The 14,399-nt window shown below is 41.8% G+C and overlaps 1 pseudogene; it reads right to left on the reverse strand.

Annotated features, from left to right (window-relative positions):
* Positions 1–10,989: 10,989 nt before the first annotated feature.
* Positions 10,990–12,823, reverse strand: LOC126633139 (pentatricopeptide repeat-containing protein At3g62470, mitochondrial-like; annotated as a pseudogene).
* Between the last annotated feature and the right edge of the window lie 1,576 nt (positions 12,824–14,399).

Below are 14,399 nucleotides of genomic sequence, written 5' to 3' on the forward strand. Positions count from 1 at the left end.
GAGTTTTAATGATAAGGACAAAATAAAGGGTAAAGTGAATAGTACCAGGATTGACTTTTTAGTGTAAAAATGTGGTTTTTCGTTAAAGTGAACAGTACCGAGTGCTTTTCGTTAAAATTCCCATATTTATTTGGTCTTAATTTATGTTTTACTCATTTTCTAGAAAGGCTACGCTTTCAAAGCTCCCCTTATCAATGGTTTCCTCTATATTTTAATCTTCCAAGTTCTCTGATTTTTTACGTTTTCCATGGAAGCTGTTTTAATTCAAGCTTTCATTCTGGTTTAAAGGTTGCATATATCTAAAGGTATAGTTAAAGATCCTAGACATTTGAAGGTAGTTTAAATCTCTATCTATATTCAAATCCGCAATATTATAAGTTGGGTTTTGATTGTTGTGAGAAACCCCAACATTAAGGATATATTAGTACTTTTACATCAACTTTTGGTTATAATTATCATAAAATTAAAATGTTGGTTATAATTCTACATGGGTTCTAAATTTGGGTTATATTTCCAAATTTCCCCTAGTCTCTTTCCTTTCACATTTTCAAAAATATCGTATTTTACGTAAATACCCTTATAGTTATTTATAAAGACGGAAAAATATCACTCCCCCACAATCTTTTTTATTTTCTTCATTCTAACAAGGCAATAAGAAAGAGCAACCCGGAAGGCTGAAGCCAACAGAATAGTGACTAGCACTGGCGGATCCATATAGGGACCAGGGGGTCCAAGGACCCTTCGGAAGCCCGAAGAAACACTTGTGATCGACCTTCGGGACCTTCAACAATTTGGGCAGGTGCAGTGGAGATGCTTGTTGCCTCTATGGATGTGCAAGCAATAGTGCTTATAACAAAGAAGAAGAAGAAGAGGTTTTTAATTTTTGTTTTAAAAGACCTAGCCAAATCGATGACGTTTTTGAGCTAGGTCGTTATAAAAAATTTAAAAACTAAAATATCTCTATTTTCTTTACAGAGCCCGAGAACCCCCGGTCTTTTCTAGTATCCCCAAATTATATTTAAGAACTCATAGCCCCAATCGTCGCGACCTTCCAACTTTAAACCTAAGTTACCCTATTCCCCACCACCATTTGCCGTTCCACCGCCTTTAGCTGCCTAATTTTATTTCTTCCAAATTCATATAAGTTTTTAAATCCTAGACTCTAGTCCCAACTCCCAATTAATAATATATATGTTACATTAACAAATTTTATCTTTGTAGAGTCACTAATTGCGTCATGTTGCTGAGGAGAATTTATTGGTTTTATTACCTTTGAGATTAATCTTGATTTATTCAATGAACCAAATTCAGTAGAAAATAGTGATACGGAACCAAATTAGTCTATTTTTTTTTTTTTTGAACTTTTATGTTGGGACCCCCCGAACTTGAAATCCTGGATCCGCCACTGGTGGTGACTAGTTAATGTTCAACTCTCATGGAAGACAACCTTAATTCCATATGGCTGCTTGATTGGAGCAGCATGGGTTCGGGTCAGTGTAATCAAAGTTTTCGAGATTCTATGTTTTTGTGAGATGTCTTACACCAGGTAGCCTTATTTTTCTCTCACATAAGAGAAAAGGATGAAGAGAGTGCAACATACCTCTGCATTCTTCTATATTCTGTATTCCTTGTTCATGTTGCAGTTGAGAGATTCAAAGAGTATGTATCCGAACAAAAAGAATTCTGACTGGCAAACTCCACATATAAGCAAAATTTGGTCCAAATTTATACTTTTGAACAAGAAAAGGAAGAAGAAGAAGAAAGATAGCAGAACAACAACAACAACAACAACAACAAAGCCTTTTCCCACTAAGTGGGGTCGGCTATATGAATCCTAGAACGCCATTGCGCTCGGTTTTGTGTCATGTCCTCCGTTAGATCCAAGTACTCTAAGTCTTTTCTTAGAGTCTCTTCCAAAGTTTTCCTAGGTCTTCCTCTACCCCCTTCGGCCCTGAACCTCTGTCCAGTAGTGACATCTTCGAACCGGAGAGTCAGTAGGCCTTCTTTGCACATGTCCAAATCACCGGAACCGATTTTCTCTCATCTTTCCTTCAATTTCGGCTACTCCTACTTTACCTCGGATATCCTCATTCCCAATCTTATCCTTTCTCGTGTGCCCACACATCCCACGAAGCATCCTCATCTCCGCCACACCCATTTTTTGTACGTGTTGATGCTTCACCGCCCACCATTCTGTGCCATACAACATCGCTGGCCTTATTGCCGTCCTATAAAATTTTCCCTTGAGCTTCAGTGACCTATGACGGTCACACAACACGCCGGATGCACTCTTACACTTCAACCATCCAGCTTGTATTCTATGGTTGAGATCTCCATCTAATTCTCCGTTCTCTTGCACGATAAATCTTAGGTAGCGAAAACGGTCGCTTTTTGTGATCTTCGCTAGATTGCTCCGGTCATTAGTATGGATAAGTATATAAATGGATAGAGATAAGAAAGCGAACACAAGATGTACGTGGTTCACCCAGATTGGCTACGTCCACGGAATAGAGGAGTTCTCATTAATTGTGAAGGGTTTACACAAGTACATAGGTCAAGCTCTCCTTTAGTGAGTACAAGTGAATGATTTAGTACAAATGACATTAGGAAATATTGTGGGAGAATGATCTCGTAATCACGAAACTTCTAAGTATCGGAGTGTGGTATCGTCTTGACATGCCTTATCTGTCTCATAGGTAGATGGGGCATCTTCTCTGGAAGTACTCTTCCTCCATCCAGGGGTGGTATCTTTAACTGGTGGAGATGCACAAGGTAATGTATCAATTTCACTTGAAGCTTATTTGTAGTTTCAGGCTTGGTCAAGCGCGATACAAACCATGTAGTAGGAGTCCCCCAAGTCGCCGAGCTAGGGGATCTGCTGAAAGAGGTGACAGACAAGGTAAGCAATCATAGCTCCGGCTGATTGTTCACAGTCTCCCTATCTTGCAGGCAGCATGAAGGATAAAGAGAAGAAAATGAGAAGAGATGATATGGGATACTTTTGCTTTTGAAGAAGTAACTTTCCACAGGCTTATTCTTAAACTGAGCTGGAGGGTTTTCTGGTTTCCTCCAGAGTATAAGGCTGACTGAAGAATTTGATGGTCAAAACAAGTCCATCAAATCTAGAGTACGTTCGACCCTGCTGATATGGGATACTTTTGCTTTGACAGAGTAATAGATGTATCGGCACGTGTGCTGTTACGCTTGTCTCCACATGCTTCCTTGTATCCTTCTCCCTTGCCCTATCTGTTCCTCAAGCAGATGCGGTATCTTCCCTGGAAGCATAAGATGTTGAAGATGAGTACTCGAGAGCAATGTCAGGTAAGTAATCAGGTAAGGGGTTCCAGGCAGTCAGTTCCTGGCTGGAAGCTTGATTCCAAGTACTGACTGATTGCTCTCTTTCTCCTTGTCTTGCAGGTAAGAACAAGGTCAAAGGAAAAGACAGGGAAAAAGCATGATATGAGATACTCTTGCTTTTAACCCTGATGATATGAGATATTCTTGCTCTAGTATAGCTTGTTTGCAGAGGTATTATCGGGGGGAAAGAAAGCTGAATATTTCGAAAGGCTTCGTTGGGAGTGCCCTCTCAGATATGAGGAAGGGTTGAGCATTTTTGCAGGTCTGCCTGTCCGTTGGGGATGGAGGTCGACATATATAGGAGTCTCCTTAACAACAAGTAGTAATGTTATTCCTTTACCCTACTTGGTCATAGCACGGTAGTGGGAGCTGCCAGCTTCACATGTTTTAACGCTGTCAGAGCACTTTGAAAAAGTGGTTTGTGGTATCTGGAAAGCTGATGTTGCGTGTGAAGATTACAGACAGCTTTATCCAAGGAGATCCGGCTCTTGAAGTTGGGAAAGTGTTGCCTCTTCGATTTTCGAACAAGCAATCCTATCGGGGATCTGGCTCTCGAGATTCGGAGAACGATGCCTCTTCGATTTTTGAGAAAGCAATCATGCTGGGGGTCTGGCTCTCGAGATTCGGAGAGCGGTGTCTCTTCGATTTTTGAGAAAGTAATCATGTTGGGAGTCTGGCTCTCGAGATTCGGAGGGCGGTGCCTCTTCGATTTTGGAGCAAGCAATCTTGTTGGGAGTGTTTTCTCGAATGTGAGTAAAGGTTGGGCATGTTTGCTAGTCTACTGTGCCACGAAGCACAGAGGTTGACACACAGGGACTTTCCAATTATCCAGCAATGGTACTGTTCCTTTACCCTCTTCGATTTTTGAGAAAGTAGTCATGTTGGGAGTCTGGCTCTCGAGATTCGGAGGACGGTGCCTCTTCGATTTTGGAGCAAGCAATCTTGTTGGGAGTGTTTTCTCGAATGTGATTAAAGGTTGGGCATGTTTGCTAGTCTACCTTGCCACGAAGCACAGAGGTTGACACACAGGGACTTTCCAATTATCCAGCAGTGGTACTGTTCCTTTACCCTTGTGGGTAATAATATTGTAGCTAGACCTTCAAAATTTATGTGTCTAAACTTTGTTAGTGTTGTTTCTTTGCTATTCTTTTACCCTTCTTGGTCAGAGCGATGTAGTGGGAGCTGCAAGCTTCACGTGTTCAACTTTGGCAGAGAACTTTGGCAAAGTTATCTGTGGTACCTATGAGCTACTGTTGCGTGTGGGAAGTGGGTGATTGAACAGTACGACTCATGTGCTTTCTACTTAACCAGAAGTCTTCGACCGAATGCCCATAATTTCTGCAAAGCTGAGTGTGCGTGTGACAGGTGCTGACAAGGCTGGAAAAGTAGGTGCCTCTTCGATTTCTGAGATCGGCCCTCGTGGTCTCTGAGCAGCCCAGCTTTTGAGAAAGCAAACGCCTCTTCGATTTCTGAGATCGGCCTTCGTGGTCTTTGCGCAGCCCAGCTTTTGAGAAAGCAAACGCCTCTTCGATTTCTGAGATCGACCCTCGTGGTATCTGAGCAGCCTTGTTTTTGAGAAAGCAAACGCCTCTTCGATTTTTGAGCAGGCGCCTCTTCGATTTCTGAAGCTCTGTCGAGTGCAGATTTTTATAGAGGCTGGCATTAAGTTCCAAAGTACACTTGAATCTCCACCAGTAGAAGCTCCATTCTTGCACTTCTAAGATCTTGATTTGTCCGACTTCTTCTCTCTTCAACACCTTTGAAAATGTCTGGCCCCTCCGACCGTCGTTTTGACTTGAACCTTGTTGAAGAGGCAGCCCCGCCTTCTCCTGACAACATATGGCGTCCATCCTTCGTCTCCCCTACTGGTCCTCTTACCGTTGGGGATTCCGTGATGAAGAATGATATGACCGCTGCGGTGGTGGCAAGGAACCTTCTCACTCCCAAAGATAACAGACTACTTTCCAAACGGTCTGATGAGTTAGCTGTTAAGGATTCTCTGGCTCTCAGTGTTCAGTGTGCAGGTTCTGTGTCTAATATGGCCCAACGTCTATTTGCTCGAACCCGCCAAGTTGAATCATTGGCGGCTGAAGTGATGAGTCTCAAACAGGAGATTAGAGGGCTCAAGCATGAGAATAAACAGTTGCACCGGCTCGCACATGACTATGCTACAAACATGAAGAGGAAGCTTGACCAGATGAAGGAATCTGATGGTCAGGTTTTACTTGATCATCAGAGATTTGTGGGTTTATTCCAAAGGCATTTATTGCCTTCGTCTTCTAGGGCTGTACCGCGTAATGAAGCTCCAAATGATCAACCTCTGATGCCTCCTCCTTCTAGGGTTCTGTCCAGTACTGAGGCTCCGAATGATCCCCCTCCGGTGCCTTCTCTTTCTGGGGCTCTACCGACTGCTGAGACTTCTCCTAAGCAACCTTTGTGAAGGCTCCCTCTTGTTTGTTTATTTTGACTTATGTATATGTACATATTTGTAGCTTATCGGGGATATCAATAAATAAGCTTTCCTTCATTTCAACGTATTGTGTTAAATACACCAAAGCCTTCTTCGCTAAGTTCTTTGAATTTTCTTTTGTTTAAGCTTTGTGAGTGGAGCATGTAGGTTGAGGTAGTGTTCCCTTAATTTCCTGAGTGAGGAAAACTTCTCGGTTGGAGACTTGGAAAATCCAAGTCACTGAGTGGGATCGGCTATATGAATCTTAGAACGCCATTGTGCTCGGTCCTGTGTCATGTCCTTCGTTAGATCCAAGTACTCTAAGTCTTTTCTTAGAGTCTCTTCCAAAGTTTTCCTAGGTCTTCCTCTACCCCTTCGGCCCTAAACCTCTGTCCCATAGTCGCATCTTCTAATCGGAGCGTCAGTAGGCCTTCTTTGCACATGTCCAAACCACCGTAACCGATTTTCTCTCATCTTTCCTTCAATTTCGGCTACTCCTACTTTACCCCGGATATCCTCATTCCTAATCTTATCCTTTCTCGTGTGCCCACACATCCAACGAAGCATCCTCATCTCCGCTACACCCATTTTGTGTACGTGTTGATGCTTCACCGCCCAACATTCTGTGCCATACAGCATCGCCGACCTTATTGTCGTCCTATAAAATTTTCCCTTGAGCTTCAGTGGCATACAGCGGTCACACAACACGCCGGATGCACTCTTCCACTTCATCCATCCAGCTTGTATTCTATGGTTGAGATCTCCATCTAATTCTCCGTTCTTTTGCAAGATAGATCCTAGGTAACGAAAACGGTCGCTCTTTGGTATTTCTTGATCTCCGATCCTCACCCCTAACTCATTTTGGCCTCCATTTGCACTGAACTTGCACTCCATATATTCTGTCTTTGATCGGCTTAGGCGAAGACCTTTAGATTCCAACTCTTCTCTCTAAAGGTTAAGCTTTGCATTTACCCCTTCCTGAGTTTCATCTATCAACACTATATCGTCTGCGAAAAGCATACACCAAGGAATATCATCTTGAATATGTCCTGTTAACTCATCCATTACCAACGCAAAAAGGTAAGGACTTAAGGATGAGCCTTGATGTAATCCTACAGTTATGGGAAAGCTTTCAGTTTGTCCTTCATGAGTTCTTACGGCAGTCTTTGCTCCTTCATACATATCCTTTATAGCTTGGATATATGCTACTCGTACTCCTTTCTTCTCTAAAATCCTCCAAAGAATGTCTCTTGGGACCCTATCATACGCTTTCTCCAAATCTATAAAGACCATGTGTAAATCCTTTTTCCCATCTCTATATCTTTCCATCAATCTTCGTAAGAGATAGATAGCCTCCATGGTTGAGCGCCCTGGCATGAACTCGAATTGGTTGTCCGAAACCCGTGTCTCTTGCCTCAATCTATGCTCAATGACTCTCTCCCAGAGCTTCATTGTATGACTCATTAGCTTAATACCCCTATAGTTCATGCAATTTTGTACGTCGCCCTTATTCTTGTAGATAGGCACCAAAGTGCTCGTTCGCCACTCATTTGGCATCTTCTTCGTTTTCAAAATCCTATTGAAAAGGTCAGTGAGCCATGTTATACCTGTCTCTCCCAAAACTTTCCACACTTCGATTGGTATATCGTCTGGGCCTATTACTTTTCTATGCTTCATCTTCTTCAAAGCTACAACCACTTCTTCCTTCCGGATTCGACGATAAAAAGAGTAGTTTCTACACTCTTCTGAGTTACTCAACTCCCCTAAAGAAGCACTCATTTCATGTCCTTCATTGAAAAGATTATGAAAATAACCTCTCCATCTGTCTTTAACCGCGTTCTCTGTAGCAAGAACCTTTCCATCCTCATCCTTGATGCACCTCACTTGGTTTAGGTCCCTTGTCTTCTTTTCCCTTGCTCTAGCTAGTTTATAGATATCCAACTCTCCTTCTTTGGTATCTAGACGTTTATACATATCGTCGTAAGCCGCTAACTTAGCTTCTCTCACAGCTTTCTTCGCCTCTTGCTTCCCTTTTCTATACCTTTCACCATTTTCATCAGTCCTATCCTTGTATAAGGCTTTACAACATTCCTTCTTAGCCTTCACCTTTGTTTGTACCTCCTCATTCCACCACCAAGATTCCTTTTGGTGTGGGGCAAAGCCCTTAGACTCTCCTAATACCTCTTTTGCTACTTTTCGGATACAACTAGCCATGGAATCCCACATTTGGCTAGCTTCCCCATCTCTATCCCATACACACTGGGTGATTACTTTCTCTTTGAAAATGGCTTGTTTTTCTTCTTTTAGATTCCACCATCTAGTCCTTGGGCACTTCCAAGTCTTGTTCTTTTGTCTCACTCTTTTGATATGTACATCCATCACCAACAAGCGATGTTGATTAGCCACGCTCTCTCCTGGTATAACTTTGCAATCCTTACAAGTTATACGATCCTCTTTCCTCATTAGAAGAAAATCTATTTGTGTTTTTGACGACCCACTCTTGTAGGTGATCACATGTTCTTCTCTCTTCTGAAAGAAGGTGTTGGCTAAGAAGAGATCATATGCCATTGCAAAATCCAAGATAGCTTCCCCATCCTCGTTTCTCTCCCCAAAACCATGGCCACCATGAAAACCTCCATAATTGCCTGTCTCCCTGCCCACGTGTCCATTTAAATCTCCTCCTATAAATAACTTCTCCGTCTGAGCAATTCCTTGCACCAAGTCTCCAAGGTCTTCCCAAAATTTCTCCTTCGAACTCGTATCCAACCCTACTTGAGGTGCGTACGCACTAATCACATTGATAAGTTCTTGTCCTATTACAATCTTGATTGCCATGATTCTATCTCCTACCCTCTTGACATCTACAACATCTTGTGTCAAGGTCTTGTCCACGATGATGCCAACACCGTTTCTCATTCTATTTGTGCCCGAATACCAAAGTTTAAACCCTGAGTTTTCTAGATCCTTTGCCTTACTACCAACCCACTTAGTTTCTTGTAGGCACATAATATTTATCCTTCTCTTCCCAGAAACAAAACCGTGAGGGCATGGTCGGGGCCTAAAGTGGACAATATCATGCTACGGTGGTGGAGCGGGCCCGGGAAGTGGTCCGCCCCGGGCCGGGATGTGACAAATTGGTATCAGAGCCAATCCCTGGCCGAAAGTGTGCCGACGAGGACGTCGGGCCCCTAAGGGGGGTGGATTGTAACATCCCACATCGCCCAGTGGAGTGATCCTTAAATGTATATTCCTATCCATACCTAGCATGAGGCCTTTTGGGAGCTCACTGGCTTCGGGTTCCGTCGGAACTCCGAAGTTAAGCGAGAGGGGGGCTAGAGCACTCCCATGATGGGTGACCCACTGGGAAGTTGCTCGTGAGTTCCCAGAAACAAAACCGTGAGGGCATGGTCGGGGCCCAAAGCGGACAATATCGTGCTACGGTGGTGGAGCGGGCCCAGGAAGTGGTCCGCCCCGAGCCGGGATGTGATAGTGCAGGTATAAAAAAAAATCCTATCAGGAACTTGCGCCTCTTATTAGCTATTTTTATTTTGTACACTAAATTTGCAATCTGCAGTTAGTTTTGTTCATCTTCTCGTTGGAGTTAGGGCAAAACAATGTTATGATGTCCTTATTATATGATGATATCCAGGTACCCTTGCTTCTTTGATAGAGAGTTTTGTATATAAATTCAATATCTTGAAGTAGATTTTGGATATTAAATACTCAAGATCAGTCTGCACAATTCCTTTTTTGGCTTCTTGCACACGCCCAAAATTTTCCATCTAGGGCTCTTGCAGAATTGGGGATATATACAAGTAGCACATAGAAATATTGAACTAGTAATAAATCGAAAAACAGAAATTAAGCGCTTGTTAAAAAGATAATCTCTATCGATCGACATATGGCATTAGAGCAGTGGGGACTAATGTTTTGGAACAGGCTCGATTCCATGCAGAGTCCAGACCATAAAGCAGCTTAATGTCGTTGCTTAGGAAATAATAAAAAGACCTAGAGAAGAACTTGTCCATTAACTGAAAAACAAGCACATAGTTTTTATGTCCTGCTGCAGTATTGGCTTAAAGGGAGCCAAAAAATCCTCATGACATAATCCTCATTAATTTGTTATGTGATAAAAGGTTTAAGGCAAGAATTCTTTTTATATGTTTCCTATTATGCATAATAATTTTGAAAAATAAATTATGTCCTATCAGACTAACTCTAACGAAAAGACTCAAATCTAAATATTTGGGTTTAGACACAAAAAGATGCAACCCAAACCTAAAAACTTTGAGTTAGGACTTAAATGAAACCCAAATTTGGCTTCAGATTTGGTTGACTCAAACCTAAAAACTTTGAGTTAGTACTACGGTCTAGTGATATTTCTTTCCACTTGTAAGTAAGAGGTCTTAGGTTCGATTCTCACTAAATGTGAGTTTGAACAACATTATTGCTAGCTCATTGTGAGACTCAGCCCACTTCCCCACCCTTAGTGTAAATAATATCATTTGTTAAAAAAAATGAAGTGAGCCCCACTTTTTTTTAAACAGAGAAGTGGCTAAATTTATAACATAGTGCTCGACAGCTAGGCCCCGAGTTGTAGGAATCCTAGATGTCCAACAGCTACCTGGATTTCAATTTTGGCCTTTCGATTTCCGGACCATTTGGATTCAAATTTCATACTGAAACTCATATTTAAGTCTTTGGTGCATTGAAAAGACTTTGACTCATATTTAGCCTCAAATATCTTATTTGAGTCCAATTTTTCAGTGCATTGGAGATGACCTCACATTTCTTTTTAACAAAGTAATGGAGGAGGGTCTTTCACACTTGCAGTATCTTCCAATATTGGGAAACAATGGTGAAATAATTGATTGGGGACGAATAACATGTCTCATAACATATAGGTTAGCATAGGCAACAAATCAAGTGATATAGCTGAAGTACATAAAATCTGAACCAGATACAGCACCAAATAGGCAAATAATAGAGATGTGCACGAACTATGATAATATACAGCAGAAATTGTAGCTCTTCAATTAATGCCCAACATGTTGTTGATGCATGCTAAAACTTGAAGAGGTATGGAATGAGGGAACAGTTGGAAACCATGATGCTTCCTCCACCATTCCGCCACCTTTAAGGCTGAGTATCCTGGATCTTCGTCAAGTAACCAAGATTCATTGTCAACCATTTTCAATAGGATCTCTTCTCTTTACCCTTTTCCTCATCATCTCAGCCCACCTTGCAAAGACATTGGAGACTTCAAATTTACCAGCAAACTTCATCTTCTGCACCAACTCCTAAAAATGTCAGATTTCCCAGGTTTAGGGAAGTCGGTTGCAAACTTGGTTAAATCAAGCTGAGGTTTCATTCATTTCTCGACCATTCCCTCTAGATATTTACAGGCCTCTCCTGATCTTCCCTGATTTATAAGACCTCCAATGAGAATAGTATATGAGTTGTCATCAAGGCAAAACCCCTTCTGAATCATCTCATCCCATACTGCACGACCAATATGATAATTTCTCGTCTGAAAATAAGACTTCATGATCATGTTATAAATGTGTATTGATGGCTTAATGCCATTTTGAATCATCTTCTTGTATATCCGCACTACATCATCTGGCATTCGTTGCTGCCTCGTCATCACCTTAATCAAAGCATTGTATCCCATCAGGAGTGCAACCGTTTTCCTTCATATCTTTTAACAATCCATAAACTGTTTCCATCTTATTCTGATTTCCAAACCCTGTGATTAAGCACGAGTAAACAACAGCATCTAGCTGGCAGCCAGATTCTTGCATTTCATAGAAAGAGTCAACCGCTTCTTTCATCTATTTTTGCTTGCAGAAATCCTGAATCAGAACACTACATCTTCTAACGTTAGGAGATGGGCCCTTGGCTTTCATGACCTTAAACAACTTGATAGCATCAGACCTTTTATGACCCCTCAACAACCCTCTGAGCATTGTATTATGTGCAACAATATCATGCTTAAATCCCTTATCAACCATCTCATTCCACACCCTCCCTACCTCCATTAAATTTTTTGAGCTGCACCACCCGTTCAGTAGTGCAGTAAAAGTTTGTAAATTTGGTGTAAACCTCTCTTTCAACTTCTCGAAAAGCAATTGCATTTCTTTTACCAGCTTTGCCCTTCCATGAGTATCAAGCAAGCAATTAATCGTATCGACCCCAACTTTGAACTTGTAGTACTTCATCAATTCAAAAATGCCAATAGCTTTCTTCCTCTCCCTGACAACATCAAAAGCTTTAAAAAGCAATCACAAATGTTTCCTTTGTCAAAAGCTCTTTCACTCCCATTTCTTCAAGCAGCAACATTATGGTCTTAAACTGCCTAGTCTTTCCTAAAATGCTTATCATCGAATTAGAAGTCCTAAAATCATGAGAAAACCCTGGCTTTTGCCCTACCCAACAGAAGAACTGAAATGCGGGTTTTCTAACGTGCTGGAAGCTTTTCAACACTTCCACAACCAAATCATGCTACAAATGAATGCAACATTCATCAAGAACAACCTCCATGTTTCGATCTAAGGCAAACAATTTGTCGATCACCTTGCATACCATGTCGACCTCCTCCAAGTCTGCCCCAAAACTAACATGAACATTATCCCTCTTATCCTTGTCCTCACTATATAATGGCAACCATTGAAGTGTTAAAATTGGAGATTGTAGTGGGTGCAATTAGCAATTTTTCTTGTAGAATAAAGAGTGAAGTGGGGTGTGGCAAAAGAAATGGAATTTGACAATGAGAATGATAGAGATAAGGATGAGGAGGAGAATGAAGCAAACTAGGCAGGGTCAGAAAGCTACTACTAGGAAGGCAAAGTTGCTCTCGGCGGCGTCTTATTTCTCGTCCCTGCTAGAAAGAGCATATCTCAGCGGTGAAGCGGCAACGTAGGTGGACATCTGAGAGTGTGGTGTTGCTGGGTGCGGTCGAGAGTAAATGAGGTGGCTTTGGGCGGAAGATGAGGATCTTCTTAGAAAGAGAGACATTGGGCAGCCATTAATGGACCTTCTGGTAGTCTCTGGTTGAAGACAAGGAACAGACTGCTAAGTGCTTGAGACGGGGAGAGAGTGACTCAGTGAGAGAGAAAGCTTAAGGCTTCCCGCCAAACAGCATCGACCCCCGTAAGAGTTCCTGGGCATTTTTCACTGATTTTGCCGCCACATTAAAACGTTCTTCTCTTTTATTCGACAATCTCCAAACTCCTCCTCCCCCTTCTTCCGCCTTTTCGCTTACACTTCACGCAATTCCACCTTTCCACACCCATCAGTAAGCGTATCTCTCTTCTTCTTCTTCGCTAGATTAACACCTTCACAGACGGCGATGTCGGCGTCGTGTCGTCGAACCAATGGCCAATCACCACTGGTCAACCCACAGCGCTAAATCACTTTCTTCTTCTCCAAAGCCACTTCCACTCCATCACCAATTTCTTCCAAACAAACCCTAAACCCTAAATATGCCCCCATTTCTTCCAAGCGAACCCAAAACCTTAAATCTACCCTCATTTCTTCCAAACAAATCGTAAACCCTAAATCTACCCCCATTTCTTCCAGACAAACCCTAAATCCTAATCCGAATCCTAGTCTTGGTCATAGCCCTAGCCCCACAACCCCTTCGCCTCTCGATTCCAATCCCAGCTCCAAGACCAACCCCAAAAAATCCCATGGCCACGAGGTTGTCGAGAATAAGATCAAGGTTTACTGGCCCTTGGATAAGAACTGGTACCAAGGTTATGTCAATTGCTTCAATAAGTACAGTGGTAATCATTTAGTTTAGTACGACAATGCCGAAGAAGAAATGTTGAATTTGGAAATGTAGATGCCCAATTTCAAACATGTTTTTCTCAACTGCTTTGGTATGGAAACAGACAGCGCATGGATGCCAAAAGAAGACGCCCTGTAGATGCAAATTATGATCAAATAACTCTGTACTTGCCTCCCGGATTCTTAAAGAGTTTCAGGTGGCCTGGTAATTGCTTTCTTCTAGATAGATAAGTGGCATGAAGGGTTTTTGTGGCATTTACTATTATGAACACTCTTAATTCAGTGACATGTTAATATTTCAGAGATAATGGTGGGAGTTTAAGTCAAAGCACATGGACAAAGTTATCTTTTTCAAGGTATGCTCATCCTTACGAGTACCCAAGTAATGATAAATTATGCCACACAAATTCAGGGTCATTATTGCAGTCAAATGATGAATATCTCATTTTTGTTTTAGCAGATGGGCAAATTTTATGAACTTTTTGAAATGGATGCACATATAAGAGCAAAAGAACTTGGTCTGCAGTATATAAAGGTAATATATCTTGAAATTTTGTCTTAGTGTTGGCTTTATGGGCGGGCAATGGCACATAGTATTTTCTTTCTGTTGATGCACAAAATCAATGAGGACTTTGGTACAACAGAACGTGTTAAGTTTGTGACCTTCGCTAGATTGCTCCAGTCATTAGTGTGGATAAGTATGTAAATGGATAAAGACAGGGAAGCAAACACAAGATGTACATGGTTCACACAGATTGGCTACGTCCATGGAGTAGAAGAGTTCTCACTAATTGTGAAGGGT

This window comes from Malus sylvestris, chromosome 1 (genome assembly GCF_916048215.2).
Source record: "Malus sylvestris chromosome 1, drMalSylv7.2, whole genome shotgun sequence".
Lineage (NCBI taxonomy): Eukaryota > Viridiplantae > Streptophyta > Magnoliopsida > Rosales > Rosaceae > Malus > Malus sylvestris.